The sequence below is a fragment of the Otolemur garnettii genome, unplaced genomic scaffold (assembly GCF_000181295.1).
Source record: "Otolemur garnettii isolate 467f Iridium unplaced genomic scaffold, OtoGar3 scaffold00112, whole genome shotgun sequence".
Classification (NCBI taxonomy): domain Eukaryota; kingdom Metazoa; phylum Chordata; class Mammalia; order Primates; family Galagidae; genus Otolemur; species Otolemur garnettii.
In genome coordinates this window covers 6,776,502-6,782,290 of record NW_003852507.1, presented here as the reverse complement: position 1 = coordinate 6,782,290, position 5,789 = coordinate 6,776,502, and the positions used below count along the sequence as shown (strand labels likewise).

At 42.7% G+C, this 5,789-nt stretch overlaps 1 protein-coding gene across 1 annotated transcript in view; it reads left to right on the top strand.

Moving 5' to 3' along the window:
- The first annotated feature begins 882 nt into the window (after positions 1-882).
- Positions 883-5,789, top strand: part of RFFL (ring finger and FYVE like domain containing E3 ubiquitin protein ligase) — a 67,098-nt gene continuing 62,191 nt past the window's right edge. Inside the window, exon 1 of the mRNA XM_012809791.2 lies at positions 883-1,271. The gene's annotated coding sequence lies outside the window, so the exon portion shown is untranslated. The remainder of the gene's footprint in view (positions 1,272-5,789) is intronic.

The window sequence follows — 5,789 nt, the reverse complement described above, 5'->3', positions numbered from 1 at the left end:
TTTGGCGGGTCCAGGCTGGGGATTCGAACCCGCCACCTTAGGTGTACGTGGCTGGCGCCTTAGCCTGTTGAGCTATAGGCGCCGAGCCAGGTTTTTAAATTTCATCAGATTACTTATTAGAGCTGATTTGACTGTCAGAGGTAGATTTTTGAGCCTTGTGTTCATCTCTGGCTGAATCTGCCTCTGTACATTGTTTCAGTGGTCTGTTGACTTGTTTTTTTAACTCCCCTGCTATGATTTCCTTGGAGCAAGGGCTAAGACGAACTCTGTACCCACCATTAGCTGGCAGAACCCTACTGCTAGTATGGTACTGCCAGTGAGCAAAACCATGCAATTTCAAACCTATGAATTTGCTGCTTCTTTAAAATTTGCCTCTGTGGTTATAACCTTAAATACTCAACATTTGGCTCAGAAAGGCCCTAAAAATTATTTAAATTGTTCTGTTTTACATTATTTGTCAAGTGGTCTATACCAGAAATAATTAATATGAAATGTTTTAGACTTCCGGACTATGTGTTTTGTCTCTCTCTGTATGGATGGATGGATGTGTGGTATCTATTATATGTATCTAAATATTTAATATATCCACCACCTGCTGTTTGCAGGGCATTTTTTTCAAATGAATAATGTGTTACATGCATCTTTTTCATGTGAATTTGTTATCTAAGCATTTAATGCCTGGGACAGTGCTTTGGATTCCTTTCTTTAACCTTTATTCTGTTAGAAAAGGGATGAGAGAGGTACTTTTGAAAGACCTAAGAAAATAAGTTGGTTTTGTTTTTTTTTTTTTGGTTACATAGGTTTGTGTTGAAATACGGTTGTAGTTTTATTAGCTTTAATTCTGGATGTTAGGATGTGTCTATCCACTTTATTATAAATTAAGGCTGATTTTATGATGTGATCTCTGGTAGAACCTTGGGGGAAGTGAGAACTGTGAACGCAGTAATCTTCAGAGAGTGCCCAGTCCTTCGGGTATTTGTCTACTCAAATGCTTAGTCAGATGGAGTGTTTTCTTAAGTGCTACTGAAATGTGCGGTTCAGTCTTTATTTTGGAATCTCTCCTCCTGTCTTCTCTTCCTCTTCCATTACTTTGATTACCTTGATGGGACATTCAGGCTGTGCCGTCTTATCCTTTTATTTCCTCAGCCTACAGAAGGCAGTTTGAAGAGTAACCGTAGGTGAACAGGTAATCTTATCTACTTGCCTAGAAATCACCCTTCAAGATGAAACATATCAACAAAGGCCCCCTAGACGTGGGGACGTGAACACAGGTAACTTAATCTTCTGGCATTTTAGTGGAAACCAGGGTGAAAGTTTTAGGAAATTTGACTTATTAGAGGCCAAGCACGTGTGTGAGAGGGAGAGAGAGAGTGTGTGTGTGTATTGGGGGAGAATAAGAATCTAGAGGCCTATGGTAAAGAAGAATTAGGAATTTGGAGAGCCTTCAAAGTTGAATTACAGAACCTTTGTTCTGAGAGGATGGCTTCTAGGGGAAGGAAAGATATGTAATAGGGCCGGAGTCTGCTGGTCACTTCATTATGAGGCTACTATGTCTTTTAGGTGATGGAGTTTGGGGTTTTTTTGTTGTCGTTCATTTGTCTGGTCCTTTTGAGACAGAGTCTCACTTTGTTGCCCTGGATAGAGTGCCCTGGTGTCATAGCTCACAGCAACCTCAAACTCTTGGGCTCAAGTGATCCATCTGCCCCAATTTTTCATTTTTAGTACAGACAGGGTCTCACTTTTGCTCAGGTTGGTCTAGAACTCATTCATGAGCTCAAGTGGTATACCCACCTCAGCCTCCCAGAGTGCTAGGATTATAGGGATGAGCCCCCTGCCTGGCCTAGGTGATGGAGTTTGAATGAGCAGGGCCTTTTTCCTGCCTCCTTTTTACTTATTTGTTATTGTATTAGCTCAGGAAAAAAAAATCCAAAAAATGGCTTTGTATAGAAGATTACACCCATCAAATGCCTCCAGGATTTCCATTGCCAGGTTTCTGAAATGAGCGTCCCAGGATAGCAGTTTGGTCATGTCGCTGACTTTCTTTCTTCCACTCTTGTCATCAGGTCCTCAGGCTTGATGTGTCCTTGCAGTTTTGGATTCTGCCTTTCCCCACCTGCTCTCTACTTTTTCGATTACTGACATATAGGAACCTCGTATTTCATTGTGCCTGAGGTAGGCAGTTGCTAGAGTCTTGATATTGGATATCTTTTCTGAGCTCTGAAGTATTATGCCATAGTGGATAATAAAGTGCCCACAATTGCATTAAAGAACAGATTCCGGTAAAGGTACCAGTGGAGACTGACTGGGATAGCGTGCCCTCTCACAGCTCCGGGGTTGTTTTCCAGCAAAGTGCTGTGAAGTAGTTTGAGCCTCATGCAGTGCCAGTTCCTATATCTGAACGCGAAAGTGGCTCGTTAAAGATTAAAAGGACTGCCTGGTCCTTTTGGCCCCAAGATGGAATGATCTCCGCCATGGCGACAGCCTTTGTCTCCCAGGAGAGGCCATTTTATACAGCAGGTTTGTGCTTCCAAATGTTACAGTGAGCCTGCATTGGCTGATGCTGTGGCGATAAGTTGACATTTGGGTACTCTCAAGACATATGAGCTTTATAGCATCCCAGGGTTTGAATTTCTCGGCAAAACTGGCTCATCAGGAAGTCAAAAGCCTCCACTTTGAATCGGTGCCTTTGGGGGAGGTTTTCTCCTTTGTTTTGTTTGACTATTCTGTTGAGTCAAGTGAACTTTAATTTTCACAGCCATAAAAATTACATTAAGCCCTTTGTACTGCATCTCAGGTGTGAAAATGTCTCAAGGTAACAAGACTGTAGATGACAGCTAAAATCCTTAATAGTGGTTATGATAATTGTCTCTGGGGGCTTGAAGAAAATAATGGTCCATCCAACAAAGCAAACACGGTTTAATTGTTATGTTTTTTGCATTGAGTGTGAGGGCACTGATGTCTCCGACCTGCTCAGTGTGTGACTATTCAGTTCAGTAGTCTTTGAAAAGGACTCTTTTCATTTTACTCTGAACAGTGCTTAGAGAACATAGCTGTGACCTGTTTTCTCCAAACACGATCCAAGGTCTTTCTGCTTCACAATTGCTTGGGAGAGGGAAGTGCTTATTAAAAATTCAGATGCTAGGGCTTCCCTCCACTTCTGCTAATTGAGAGTGTCTAAGGGACTGGGATGAGAAATGATCCTTTTCAGTAAGCACCCCTGTTGATTCTTAAGTACGCCTAAAATTGATTCTTGAGTATCCTAAAGTTTGCTTCATTTTTCTTGCTTGATTCCTCTGATTTATTAGATGATAGATGTTTAGTTGCATCCATACTATTTTTCTTAAATATTGAGTACTCTAGTTAAAAAAAAATAAGTTTATAAATCCCTGTACATCAAAGATTAGAATTTGGCAGGGTCCTTCACTATCGACAAGGTGAGACAAGTTCTGATGTGAAATTAGGGTTTATCCATTTACTTTCCTCTCAGTCAGAAAAAGAATGTAGACACAGATGAATTTTGTTAAAAGAAGAAATGTGAAGCCGGGTGTGGTGGCTCAAGCGTGTAATCCCAGCACTCTGGGAGGCTGTGGCAGGCGGATCGCCTGAATTCACCAGTTCAAGACCAGCCTGAAGCTAGAGGGAGACCGTCTCTAAAAAAAAATAGCTGGGCGTTGTGGCAAGTGCCTGTAATCCCAGCTATTTGGGAAGCTGAGGCAAGAGAGCTTGAGTCCAGGAGTCTGAGGTTGCTGTGAGCTATGACATCACTGCACTTTACTGGGGTGACAAAGTGAGACTCTGTCTCAAAAAAACAAAAATGAAGAAATGGGCACTATCAGGGTTCTGGATGTGAGGAAGTAGATAAAAAGAAGGTGTTGAGAGGAAAGAGTGAAGAGGAAAAGATGAAAGTGATTTATAAATGATAAAAAATGCATTTATTAGCTGGGGGCGGTGGCTCATACCTATCATCCTAGCACTCTGGGAGGCTGAGGCAGGTGGATTGCCTGAGCTTACAGGTTCGAGACCAGCCTGAGCCAGAGCAAGACCCTGTCTCTAAAAGTAGCTGGGTGTGGTGCTGGGTACCTGTAGTTCTAGCTACTCAGGAGGCTGAGGCAAGAGAATCGCTTGAGCCCAAGAGTTCAAGGTTGCTGTGAGCTGTGATACCACAGTACTCTGAGGGCAACAAAGTGAGACTCTTGTCTCAAAAAAAAAATGTTGGGTTGGCACCTATAGCTCAGCAGCTAGGGCACCAGGCACATACACCAGAGCTGGTGGGTTCGAACCCAGCCTACCAAACAATAAAGTACTTTAATTAAAAAGAAAATGTAGGGTGGCGCTTGTGGCTCTGGGAGTAGGGTGCCGGTCCCATATGCCAAAGGTGGTGGGTTCAAGCCCCAGCCTGGGGCAAACTGCAACAAAATAAAAACATTAAAAAAAAAAAAAGAAAATGTATTTATTTATTCATTTACTTGAGACAGTCTCACTCTGCTACCCGAGTTGCATCCAGTGGCGTCAGCCTAGCTCACAGCAACTTTAAATTCCTGAGCTCACGCAGTCCTCTTGCCTCAGCCTCTCAAGTAGCTGGGACTACAGCTGCCAGCCACAACACCTGCCTAGTATTTTTTTCTATTTTTAGCAGAGACAGGGTCTTGCTCTTGCTCAGATTGTTTTCAAACTCCTGAGCTCAAGGGATGCACCTGCCTTCGCCTCCCAAAGTGCTAGGATTACAGGCATGAACCACCATGCCTGGCCAAAAAAATTTAAAAATTTAACCGAATTTTTAACTATAATATTTGAATATATGCTTGTTGTAAAAACAAAAGAAAATTTAAATACTGATAAGGCTAATAATGGCTTCTTGATCCTTGTTCCCATTGCATTTCCCTCCCCAGTGTGTGTGTTCTCCTAGATCTTTTTCTTTTTTTTTTTTGCAGTTTTTGCCGGGGCTGGGTTTGAATCCGCCACCTCCCACCTCCAGCATATGGGGCTGGCTCCCTACTCCTTTGAGCCACAGGCACCGCCTGAATATTTTTATTTCACTTAAAAATTTTTTAAATTGACACACAATAATCGTACATAGTCATAGGTACCTAGTGACGCTGTGACGCATATAATGTATAGTGATCAGATTAGAGTAATTAGCATATCTGCCATCTCAGACATTCATCATCACTTTGTGTTGGGAACATTCTTTCTCCTCCTACCTACTTGAAACTATATAGCATGTTTTTTTTTTGTTTGTTTGTTTTTTCTCGAGACAGAGTCTCACTGTGTCACCCTTGGTAGAGTGCTATGGTGTCACAGCTCACAGCAACCTCAAACTCCTGGGCTTAAGCAATTCTCTTGCCTCAGTCTCCCAAGTAGCTGGGACAGCAAGTGCCCACCACAGTGCTTGGCTATTTTTTGTTATTGTTGTTGCAGTTGTCATTGTTTAGCTGGCCTGGACTGGGTTGGAACGCCTTGGGTGTATGTGGTCAGCGCTGTAACCATTGTGCTACAGGTGCCAAGCCATAACATGTTATTGTTGACTATAGAACCAGAACTTTTGTTTTTTTTTGGTTGCAGCCGTCATTGTTGTTTGGGGGGCCCGGGCTGGATTCGAACCAGCCAGCTCAGGTGTATATGGCTGGTCCTGTAGCCACTTGACCCACAAGCGCCAAGCGAGCTGTAGAACCAGAACTTATACCTACTTTGTGGCTGTCATTTTGTATCCTTTGTCTCCCTATTTCCTCCTTTCCTTCTACCCTTCCCATTGTCTAGTGTCCTCTGCTCTCCTCTTTCTTTCTTTCTTT